This window comes from Protopterus annectens, chromosome 1.part1 (genome assembly GCF_019279795.1).
Source record: "Protopterus annectens isolate FY-2018-M chromosome 1.part1, PAN1.0, whole genome shotgun sequence".
Classification (NCBI taxonomy): domain Eukaryota; kingdom Metazoa; phylum Chordata; order Ceratodontiformes; family Protopteridae; genus Protopterus; species Protopterus annectens.
The window spans coordinates 253903890-253916389 of record NC_056726.1 but is presented as its reverse complement, the minus strand read 5'-3'; positions in this window follow the sequence as shown (position 1 = coordinate 253916389).

Below are 12500 nucleotides of genomic sequence, written 5' to 3'. Positions count from 1 at the left end.
TTGACTACCTATCAATACAATATATGTACTGTACACAGACTTCTTAAACAAATGTCACCTCCCATCTCTCTCATTTTTTCGGCTATTTGATCTTTTATAATGTTACCTAAAATGCTTAACTGTGTTAATTCCTTTAACTGGTATTTTACTCTATATTGTTGGATATTTGTGTTATTAACTTTGCTGTGCAGTGTTTTCAGTGCATACTCTCTGGATAAGTCTGAATGGGTCTGTATGGGTCAGTTGTCTACAAAAGTAAACACATTTAAATGAATAAACTTAATAAACACAGAGTCCAGAAAATAATAATCCCCACCCCCCTCTCTCTAAACTCTGGTGTATAGACTTCAAGGACTGTGTGAGTAATTCTAGGTTTACTTATGGAATGAAAAAACAATTAACATTAGAATCCTCTTAAAGGAATGACAAAAGACTTCCCCAAATTTTCTTTTTTCATATATAACCTCTACATGACTATTCATGGAAGAGATGGTTTCTATTAATCAAAGTGCATTTGCAGTGGTCTTTTCTGTGGAATACGGATTCATGTTATAGATAAAATGGCTGCAGCCCATTTTATTTATCATTGAAAACAGGATTGTTTGCTCATTTGCATTATTTCACTGTTGCTTTTTAAGGTCTGGAAACTTTTCACTGGAATTAGCATGGTACAGTATTGTGACTACAGTCAGCAGTCCATACTAGTCACAGTTACTGATGTGAGTATAATAAATCAAACTATGATTTCTGCGGTTTTCAGCAAGATCTTGTTTATATAGTAATAAGGGAAATTCTCATGTATTTGTTTTTCTCCTAAAACAACACTGAATATTGCAGAACTTTGTTACACATTACATTACTAGCATTCTACTTGGATGTTTAGCCAGAGGGTCAGAACTGAATTCAATAGTCTCAGCAAAGAGGGACAGCAAAAAGTGTCCATTATGTTCCATCAAGGCACCATTCTGTATTGTAATGCTACCCTAGGAGACATCTGTCCCGTTTGATGTGGCTTTAAATTTGCACACTAGAATCATTCGAGAGTTGTTGCCTAGTCCCTAGGTTAGGTAGAGCTAGTGTTGCATGCTCCAGAGGTTTAAATAATGCATTCTATTTGTCATCCATTTCACTGTAGGAATCAAAGAAATCTATGTCCTGGCTCTCTTAAAATGGTTCTCTATACTATACCTAAATAAAAATGGAAAATGCACTGATTTCTCAAATATAGATGTATTGCAATTTAATCTCCAATATCTAAATTACTCAACAAATGCATTCAGTCTCAACTTCTTAAATTCCTAATAGACAATAATGTGCTCTACCCATCATAGCATGTTTTTTTTGCCCCAGTCACAATACAGTCTTGCTCTTCGTAGTTTTACTAATATTGTGAAAATCAGTAGAAATAATTATGTGGTTTCATTTATTTTCTTGACCTTTACAAGAAATCTAGTAGTGTCTTCAGTCAAAAGCTATTTACATAACCTCTTCTACCTGGGGTTTACAGAATCATCACTCTCATAGTTTCATGGTTATCTTTCTAATAGGTGACATGAAGCAAAATAGCAAAATGATGTGTCATCTTTCCTATCTGCATCTGCACATGGTCCCCCAGGATCTATTCTTGGCCACTTATGGTTTAACGTTTTCAAAAATGATCTTCAAAAAGCATCCAAGCTGGTCATTATAGTACAGTATGAAAACTATTTCACTCTTATCTTGTCTACTCTGAATGTAGCAAAACTACAAAAAAACAACCAAGAATCTTTATCATTCATTGAAGACTGGCTGGATAACCTTCAACTCCTCCTAACTCCCCCTGCTCAAAAAATTAATGCTATCTACTCCTTAGCAACTATCTGAAAAGAAGGATCCTGACCAGGAATGAATTTCTAATTACCCATCCATTGGTCCTTGTTGCACTTAAATAGAGCTAGGAAGGAACTCTGATTCCCCATCCATGTGAAGCAGAGTTCCTCCCTATCCCTATTGAAGTGCAATTTGGACCAGTGAATGGGTAATTGGAAATTCACCTGTAGTCTGGATCCAATGTCTCTGATGGGCAGAGGCAGTCAGTAAATTACCACCTATATAAATCAAATTTGTGGTCACATTTGCATTGCATGGCTAGGCTTATAAGGGTTATAGTGGTCATTAACCTAGTATATAACTATGAACCTAGAAGGCTGTCTTAGTATTATGTCAGCCAATAATGCCAAAACTGAGCTGGTGACACATATAAAGCTACTAGGATTAATCATATATGATTAAGTGAAATTTGACGAAAACATACTATAAGTAGTTAAAAAAAAATGGTTTCATATTTAAAACCAAGTCTTAGCTCACAGACTCTGCCAGAAAAAGCATTGCTGCTACCTATCTACTTCCATCACTTCTATTTGCCTCATCAATAATTAATAAACTACAAATTATTCATAATAAATAACTACATTAATAAATAAACTAGAACAAGATTTCAACAAAGTGGCAAATGTTAACAGCAATCCATCCTTTTAAGTTTCTCCACTGTTTGGTTCTTAAACAGCTAAGCTGGACTGGCCTACTCCACTACTTAACATGCACTCAGCTGATTTTAAAGCTCAAAAACGTATGTATAGACCTAATCAAAAATAAAACTTCTAATCACCACAAAGTCCAGCAGTTGTATCACTAGGTAAATTCACCACAGGGTTTTATTGAACAGGCAGACAGTTGCAGACAGATACAGACTTAACACTACTTCCATCAGATCTAAAAGGAAGTTAGTTTTTTGTCCATCTACCAGCCCACTCTTAACAATTGCTTCAAAAAACATCTCTAGGCCCTCCACCTGTGGAATGACCGAAAACAGGTTCACAACGTCAATTGTCAAAAATCCAAAATCACCCTCAATATTTCTTATTTCTTTAAACCTATTCAAACAGTGCCACGAATCTTTGATTATGTGCTCAACCCCATTGAACATAGTTTTAAGTGAACTATCAATAAATGCAGCTAGAGGTTCAGTTTTAGATCCTCTTGCAGATACTATGGGCCTAAATTCCAATTTATCAGCCCCCTTATGCGTCTTTGGAATACCGAATAATGTCGGCATTCTAGGAAATTTAACTAATAAAAAATCATACTCACTCTCATTAATTGTACCTTGAAAGAGGGCGTCGTACAAAAAAGCATCTATTTTCAAGTATGCCCTATTTATTTCACTTCTTGACACTACCTTGTAAGTTTCATCCCTATTTAACAATGCAGTTATGTCAGAAATATAATCAGTGTTTGTCATAATCACTGTACCCCCTCCCTTGTCGGGCTTCATAAATCTGTACATACCAGATTTTTTCAGGGAATCTAATAAATCCCTTTCTTTCACTGTTAAATTGTCATCAAAAACCTGAAAGTTCCTTAACCTCTCTCTCAACTGGGCCTCTACTAACCTTTCAAATCCTATAATTTCTGTATGTAGTGGAGGCATAAATGCATTTTTTCTTTTAAAATTATTAACCGGGATGGGGTTGTTCTCATTGATTATTTCAACCTTTTTACCCCCCCCATCAAAAAACATTTTTAAATGCATCTGCCTAGTAAACATTTTTAATTCCAACACTGTTTTAACTATATCCGGTTTAAACGTAGGGACAAACTTGACCCCTTTAGTAAATAATTCAAAATGTTCATCCTTAATATTTAAATCGGTGTAGTTGTAAATGCAGTAACCTTTTTTCCGATAAACTTTAAAAATTTCTCCTTCTTTAATAACAATTCCACAATTGTTTTGAACATCAAGCACAGTACTACTTTCATGAATACATTTCTCATGTCTTCCATTAAACCCACAGTACAAGGACATCATATTATTGTCATTACATACAATACTTCTTTCCCCATCATTTTCGTAAAATATTGTGTTTTTGTCATTGTGTAAAAAACTTTTCTCATCAACAATTTCAAAACTTGCATCTGTAACAGTCCCATCGTTGTTACCAAATTCACAGCTATTTCCCCTACACATAGTTTCATTACAAATGTTCTCATCACACCTAACAGTTTCATCCAAGAGCATATCCCCCCATGTTAATATCTCCCCCTCCTGTCCATTCTTCCATTCGTTTTGTAACTTTCTTGCAGTTGCCCCCCATTGTTTCCCCTGTTGCGTAGCCTCTCTGATCTCCGAGGCTGATTTTCTGTGTCTAAAAAACTATTTGGACTGTGCACACATTCATTAAAATCATTCACTTCTTCCCCACCAACAAAATTACTCTCTGTTTGGTTAACCGCCCCATGTCTCATATATTTCATCCCTGGCGGATATGCACATTTGTGTTTATAATCTAGAATGTCCCTTTCAAGCTTCCTTTCTTTGGTTTCAGAATTTTTTAGGACAAATGCTTCTATACTTTTAATAACCCTATCAAAATTACATTTGTATTGTTCAAACAATAAATCTGTAGTAATACTTACATACATTTGTCTTATTTCATCCTTCATTTCATTTAGTTTAATGTCATTATTCCTAATTATAATGTCCAACATGTCCAAACCTGTTTTATTAAACAGGTCAACCAGTTCTGTAAACGCTGCCGATCCCTCTTCAATTCCCATGGGTCTTTTCCACACCCGAAGACCCTTCGGTACCTGGTTTAAGTTTTTAGATTTTAACAAAAACTTTGTGTCCAGCTGGATCGCACGGTACTTCGTACATAATCTTTCATAGGTCCCAATCTGCTCCCTTATACTTGGTTTCGCCAGCTTTCTCCTATTGTTCATATTCATTTCACGAGTCAACGGCTCGTCAAACCAGGAAGTGATGTCAAAACCTCCGCAACGCTCAATCCCATTCGGGTCACCAAACGCTCCTTCTTGCGAATCGTTCCTCTCGTGGGAACCTGCCGCATTTGCGTATGTTGTTCTCCTGGACTGCTGCCCACATGGAATTGTCACCACCGGCGAGTGCAAAGTAAAAAGGCGCACCTCCGAATCAGTCGGGCTCACCAGCCCATTGACACCATTCCTTACGTTCTCTCCATCACCAGTATTAACCGTATTAATTGAATCGGCATCATAAGCTTTAATCAGCTTGTCCACAACGACAGCCAATTCCTTCAAAATCGCCTGCATGGTGAATCACCAAAGGCTGTCTACAACAACTGTCCCAGTGGTTTGTAAAGTTCAAAAAGAAATACGAGACACCCACCAGGGCAGAATCAAAAATAAAACTTCTAATCACCACAAAGTCCAGCAGTTGTATCACTAGGTAAATTCACCACAGGGTTTTATTGAACAGGCAGACAGTTGCAGACAGATACAGACTTAACACTACTTCCATCAGATCTAAAAGGAAGTTAGTTTTTTGTCCATCTACCAGCCCACTCTTAACAATTGCTTCAAAAAACATCTCTAGGCCCTCCACCTGTGGAATGACCGAAAACAGGTTCACAACGTCAATTGTCAAAAATCCAAAATCACCCTCAATATTTCTTATTTCTTTAAACCTATTCAAACAGTGCCACGAATCTTTGATTATGTGCTCAACCCCATTGAACATAGTTTTAAGTGAAATATCAATAAATGCAGCTAGAGGTTCAGTTTTAGATCCTCTTGCAGATACTATGGGCCTAAATTCCAATTTATCAGGGGGGATATGCTCTTGGATGAAACTGTTAGGTGTGATGAGAACATTTGTAATGAAACTATGTGTAGGGGAAATAGCTGTGAATTTGGTAACAACGATGGGATTGTTACAGATGCAAGTTTTGAAATTGTTGATGAGAAAAGTTTTTTACACAATGACAAAAACACAATATTTTACGAAAATGATGGGGAAAGAAGTATTGTATGTAATGACAATAATATGATGTCCTTGTACTGTGGGTTTAATGGAAGACATGAGAAATGTATTCATGAAAGTAGTACTGTGCTTGATGTTCAAAACAATTGTGGAATTGTTATTAAAGAAGGAGAAAATTTTAAAGTTTATCGGAAAAAAGGTTACTGCATTTACAACTACACCGATTTAAATATTAAGGATGAACATTTTGAATTATTTACTAAAGGGGTCAAGTTTGTCCCTACGTTTAAACCGGATATAGTTAAAACAGTGTTGGAATTAAAAATGTTTACTAGGCAGATGCATTTAAAAATGTTTTTTGATGGGGGGGGGTAAAAAGGTTGAAATAATCAATGAGAACAACCCCATCCCGGTTAATAATTTTAAAAGAAAATGTGCATTTATGCCTCCACTACATACAGAAATTATTTGATTTGAAAGGTTAGTAGAGGCCCAGTTGAGAGAGAGGTTAAGGAACTTTCAGGTTTTTGATGACAATTTAACAGTGAAAGAAAGGGATTTATTAGATTCCCTGAAAAAATCTGGTATGTACAGATTTATGAAGCCCGACAAGGGAGGGGGTACAGTGATTATGACAAACACTGATTATATTTCTGACATAACTGCATTGTTAAATAGGGATGAAACTTACAAGGTAGTGTCAAGAAGTGAAATAAATAGGGCATACTTGAAAATAGATGCTTTTTTGTACGACGCCCTCTTTCAAGGTACAATTAATGAGAGTGAGTATGATTTTTTTATTAGTTAAATTTCCTAGAATGCCGACATTATTCGGTATTCCAAAGACGCATAAGGGGGCTGATAAATTGGAATTTAGGCCCATAGTATCTGCAAGAGGATCTAAAACTGAACCTCTAGCTGCATTTATTGATATTTCACTTAAAACTATGTTCAATGGGGTTGAGCACATAATCAAAGATTCGTGGCACTGTTTGAATAGGTTTAAAGAATTAAGAAATATTGAGGGTGATTTTGGATTTTTGACAATTGACATTCATAGGTTCATAGGTTCATACTAGGCTATCTGCCCGAGGGCATTTATAAGCCTAGCCCATTGTTGTTTTATGCCACCCACCCCCCCTTAGGTACTATACCATTATTTTGCTGCTGCCTCTGTGCAGCAGGCACACTGACAGTGAGGTAATTCCTATTGGTCGGGGTCTATCTGTCCATTTTCCCATGATTTCTGCAAACAAAGGCCAGCGCTGCTCTGCCAGGTGCTCTCCATTTGTTCCACAGCCACAGGTGAGCATAGATGTATCCATCCCTCCAGCCGCGCCCTATCAATGGCAGTGTCGGGGCCTCCGTGGTTTTGATGGATCTAGATTTTTTCTGGGATCTTTATTCATGAAACATTTGAGGTGAAGCATGGTTATCAAATCTGGGTTTGATATGGCCAGCATGCTTGGCGAGCAAGCGATCTGAGCTGAATTTCAGCTGGGTTGCTTGCAGTGAATTTTTGTTGGGACAATTTTTTTATTATTTGTATTTGTTTGGTCTCCAGGTTTGTGGCCTCTCCAGCTGCTGCCCTGATCCCGGGTCAGATACATTCATTGAAGGGCATTGTGCATTGTCATCATGAGCGATGGTGATGACTGACTAGATGACCAACCCTTTCCTCCTCCTGAATATCTGTATTCGTGATTCCTCACTCAGTAGAAGGACTTCCTAACTACTTTAGCTACATAGGTGCATAATGACAGACTACTATCTGCCTGGGTCTGAGTCTCTCAGTTAACTTCTTCTGTGCTCAGTAGTTTGGGGCCACCTTGGTATTAGGGGGTAAGGTTGTTTTTAAGTTTTTTGGCATGGGCAATTATTTTTGGCATTTAACTTTGGAATCCGTGCTTCTGTTCCAATTATCCCGAGATATCTGTTCTTGATGTGTTTTCTACTATGGTGCCCAGTTTCTTTTTCTCTGCCCCATTTTGCAGTGCAGTCATCTGCCAAACTTTGCTTAACCCTCCCTCCTGTTGTTGTGTAAACTAAGGGAAGAGCCCAGATGCCACAAGGTGACAGGCTGACTGAGCCCTGGCGGACACAACTTGTGACAGGCTGGAGTCTGGACATGTAAGGGTTCAACTCCTGACCCCAGGGGTTCTGTCACTCAGCCAGCTTGCAACCCATCTGATGATGTATGGGTACATACCCAAAGCTGATGAGAGTTTGTCGAGGTAGGCATAGGGTATCCTTATCCTCATCCTTGCCCAGATGGTAGGCTGTTCCAGAAAAAAAGTCAATCAATAGAAAATTTGACTGTTGAGAAAAGTGCCTAAAACCCAAAGGCATGATCTGCCTTTGCCAAAACCAACTGAGTTGGGGTTAAGTCTGCACAAATTCCCTATGTCTTTGTTATGAGGTCAGGTCCAGTCCTCTCCATGGCTTCTCCACTAAGGGCTTGTCAACTTAATGCCGCTTATTTCCAGGGTCTGTGGTTGGGCGCACGCTTGAGAGGGGGACCACACAGGCACAGCCCACTCCTGGAGTGCGGTATCCAGATAGCTGTGGATGATTAAACAGCTGGAGAAATCCAGGCTGTGGGGCGGGTTTGATTGATTTCGTGGGCACTCACGGGGACACCATCGAGTCCATGGGTCATGTGTTTTTGAGATTTGAGAGTTTTGCTCTCAGGCGTACTTGGAGTTTGAGGCTGCACTCATTGGTTCCTATCTCTCTTTACGCAGGGGGAGGGGGTTGTGATGCACTGAACCTGTGAGCCTTCCCATTAGCAATGTCTCTGCAATGTCTGTAATCTCAGGTATTTTTGAACTCATTTTGAGCATTGGCTAAGAGTTTCCTATTATTTTTTCTTAGCTTTTAAGAGATTTAATGAGAGTCTTTTTTGTCTTTAATTTTTTCTTCTCAATTGCTTTTTTATGATTTTTATGAGCTCTTTTTTTTTACTTATAGTGATCAAGGGTGTCTTTGAAGAAGTCCAGTTTGAGAGATTGTTTATGGCTCTTCCTTTTTTTGTTGTACTTGTTGTTGATGGCTGTCTTTGTTTTGGACTGGACGCAGAGGCCAGTGGTACAGAAAAGTCTTTGTTTGCTTTGGTTTGTTTCAAGTGATGCAGTCCTGCAGGTGCTGGTAGAGGCGTTGTGAGATTCAGCGGCTTGGTATTGTTTCTTTGGTGATTGGGCCTGAAGGTCGGGGCTAGAAAAGGAGTGTGAAGTGGGTCTTTTTTTATTTCAGGAGTCTGTTGATGAGGTATTTGAGGTGGGGTGGGATGTTCACTGATCTCTCATTGAGGTACAATTCGAGGGATGAATCCTGTGGTGATCTTCGTGTGTTGATGTTTGTGCTCCATGTTCGTCCATTGTGAGATCAAGTACTGTGGGATGATGTGTGGGGATGGTTGTTCCTTGTTCCATGGCATTTGCTAGTATGTTCCTAGGTGCTTGGAGTTTATGGGTGTTTGGGCTTAGTAGTGAAGCCAGTCTAGTATGAGGGTGTTGAAGTTTCTGAGTATCCCCTCTAGTGTAGATATTTTTATCCCCTCTAGTGAGTTGAGGAATTTGTGCAATCTGTTTCCTGAGTTGTGTGCAGAATTTGCCTGTGAGTCTTACAATTGGGTGAGCAGTCTGAATATGGGTGCATTGCACCTGGATGGTCTCCGATGCGCCGATGGGTGCCACCAGTCTGGAGGTGTGGGTGTCCTTGAGTTATGGGGCGGTGCATGATATTCTGAATGATTGTCAGTTTTGGGGTGCTCTGAGAGTGTAAGGGTAGGTGGAAGTGGCTGAGGTGCTCTCAGGCAGACAGGTTTCTGTCAAGCTCCGAAAGCCGATGTTCTCCATACTTTTCCTTTGCTCGAACAGCATTACCCTCTGTTTTTTTCTCTGGCATTGAGTTCCGTGGTGGTGTTTTTTCCTTTTGTGGCATGGGCCTTGCTTACCTCGCATTTGCCTTGCTTAAAAGGCACTATGGGGTGGCAAAAGCCTTTGCCAAGACAGGCATGTCCCAGGGTGACAGGTGCTGGCCAGGTCACTCCCAGAGCAGGAATGGCTTGAGTCCTGTGTCATCCCCCTGTCTTAAGCAGTGTTTTGTCCAATGAATGATCATGGAGGTATACTGGCCAAGATGGTGAAGGATGCTGTCTGAGGTCTGAATTGTGGCATCATTCTTGTAGAAGGTATCTCTGGCTCACGAGTCAGGGTTCATCCTGCCAGGATCTTGCCTCAAGGTCCTCCTCATTTCGTCTTTTCATGTGAGTCGAGAGTCGTCTCCGAATTAGATTTTTCATCTAGTTGGACGCTGTAGTCAGATTTTGTGCTTCTCTCAGCGGAGTCCCTGAGTGCTTCGCGTTACTGTGTCTGATTCTAGAGAGACCTGAGACCTCTGTGTCTGGCTCCTTACTCCTTTCTCAGACTATGGGACATCGGTGTCTTCTCCTGGAGACATAATGACTTCTGAGCTGGAGATCATTGTTCGTTGGGGTGTCTGGGCTGTCAGGTCTATGTTTGGGTGTCTGTTGTGTCTATGGCCCTGCGGGTGTTGTGTGTGTTTTTGATTGGAGTGTTTGTGGTTGTGTGTGTTTTTAGTGGCCTCTGTTGGTTTGGTAGTGGTACTTAATGAGCTCTGGTCTATGTCTTGTGTTGTTGAGATATGATGTATGATCAGAGGGTGTGTGTATAGTTTTATGATCCTGGGTTGTATTGGTGTGTGGTAAGACAGGACTCCTGACTGGTGTGGCCACCTTGTGTTGAGAAGAGGTCAGCCTCCAGTTTGGCGTAATTAGTGGATTCGCCTTGCGTATTATTTGTCACCATCTGGCAGGAGGAAAGGGTTGTCTCTGTGTACCTTGAAACTGGTTGGGTAGGCGAAAAAACTTCCCAGGATTCCGGGTACAATATAACCCGGTGAAATGGATGATCAGTTGACATGTACTAGAAGCAAGAAAAACTTTTAAAAGAGATCCGGTACTGTAGGAGGAAAGTAGAGTAATAGATTGAAGGAATAGGGGACGCGGAGACAAGTAGAGTTGATTCAAGGTAATAAGTAGAATGAGGAGATTGGAGTGGGTTTTAGGTATAGAGAATTATCTGCCAGTGCTGAATTTGTTAGATAGTTAGGAATAGGATACTGTAGTCCGCTAGAGAAATGCTTTTTTTAGTTGGAGTAGCGGCTCAGGAAAATTCAGTAGAGTAAACTGCAGAAGCGAGTAGTTTAAACACCAAACGGCACTTTACTAGTGTGCAACAGTTTAAGCTCAACAAACCGCTCTAAATCAGCGCTTGAAACACAGTAAGCGCGTTTAAACCAGGGCTCAATGAAAAAGCTACTAACTGGCAGGTAAACGACCATCCCCAAACAGTTACTGGAAAAAGTACACAGGAACTGGCAAAAGCGGGTGGCAATGCTTCCCCTGCCCACTGGTAAGCAAAGCAGGAAAGCCCAGCAAATAAAACCCCAAAGTGGTCGGCAAAACAAGTAAAACCCAACAATCAGCAACTCTGGAACTCAACAAAACTGAGCTAGAAACAAAAAAGCAAAGCCAGGAACTTCAAAACAACTAACAGGAAACAGTACAGGCAAGCAACAACCCAAAGCCCTAGAAACAACAAGGAGGAACACTTATACAGAACTACAACCAAAACCAAACAGTTGAACCTGTTTTCAGTCATTCCACAGGTGGAGGGCCTAGAGATGTTTTTTGAAGCAATTGTTAAGAGTGGGCTGGTAGATGGACAAAAAACTAACTTCCTTTTAGATCTGATGGAAGTAGTGTTAAGTCTGTATCTGTCTGCAACTGTCTGCCTGTTCAATAAAACCCTGTGGTGAATTTGCCTAGTGATACAACTGCTGGACTTTGTGGTGATTAGAAGTTTTATTTTTGATTCTGCCCTGGTGGGTGTCTCGTATTTCTTTTTGAACTTTACAAACCACTGGGACAGTTGTTGTAGACAGCCTTTGGTGATTCACCATGCAGGCGATTTTGAAGGAATTGGCTGTCGTTGTGGACAAGCTGATTAAAGCTTATGATGCCGATTCAATTAATATGGTTAATACTGGTGATGGAGAGAACGTAAGGAATGGTGTCAATGGGCTGGTGAGCCTGACTGATTCGGAGGTGCGCCTTTTTACTTTGCACTCGCCGGTGGTGACAATTCCATGTGGGCAGCAGTCCAGGAGAACAACATACGCAAATGCGGCAGGTTCCCATGAGAGGAACGATTTGCAAGAAGGAGCGTTTGGTGACCCGAATGGGATTGAGCGTTGCGGAGGTTTTGACATCACTTCCTGGTTTGACGAGCCGTTGACTCGTGAAATGAATATGAACAATAGGAGAAAGCTGGCGAAACCAAGTATAAGGGAGCAGATTGGGACCTATGAAAGATTATGTACGAAGTACCGTGCGATCCAGCTGGACACAAAGTTTTTGTTAAAATCTAAAAACTTAAACCAGGTACCGAAAGGTCTTCGGGTGTGGAAAAGACCCATGGGAATTGAAGAGGGATCGGCAGCGTTTACAGAACTGGTTGACCTGTTTAATAAAACAGGTTTGGACATGTTGGACATTATAATTAGGAATAATGACATTAAACTAAATGAAATGAAGGATGAAATAAGACAAATGTATGTAAGTATTACTACAGATTTATTGTTTGAACAATACAAATGTAATTTTGATAGGGTTATTAAAAGTATAGAAGCATTT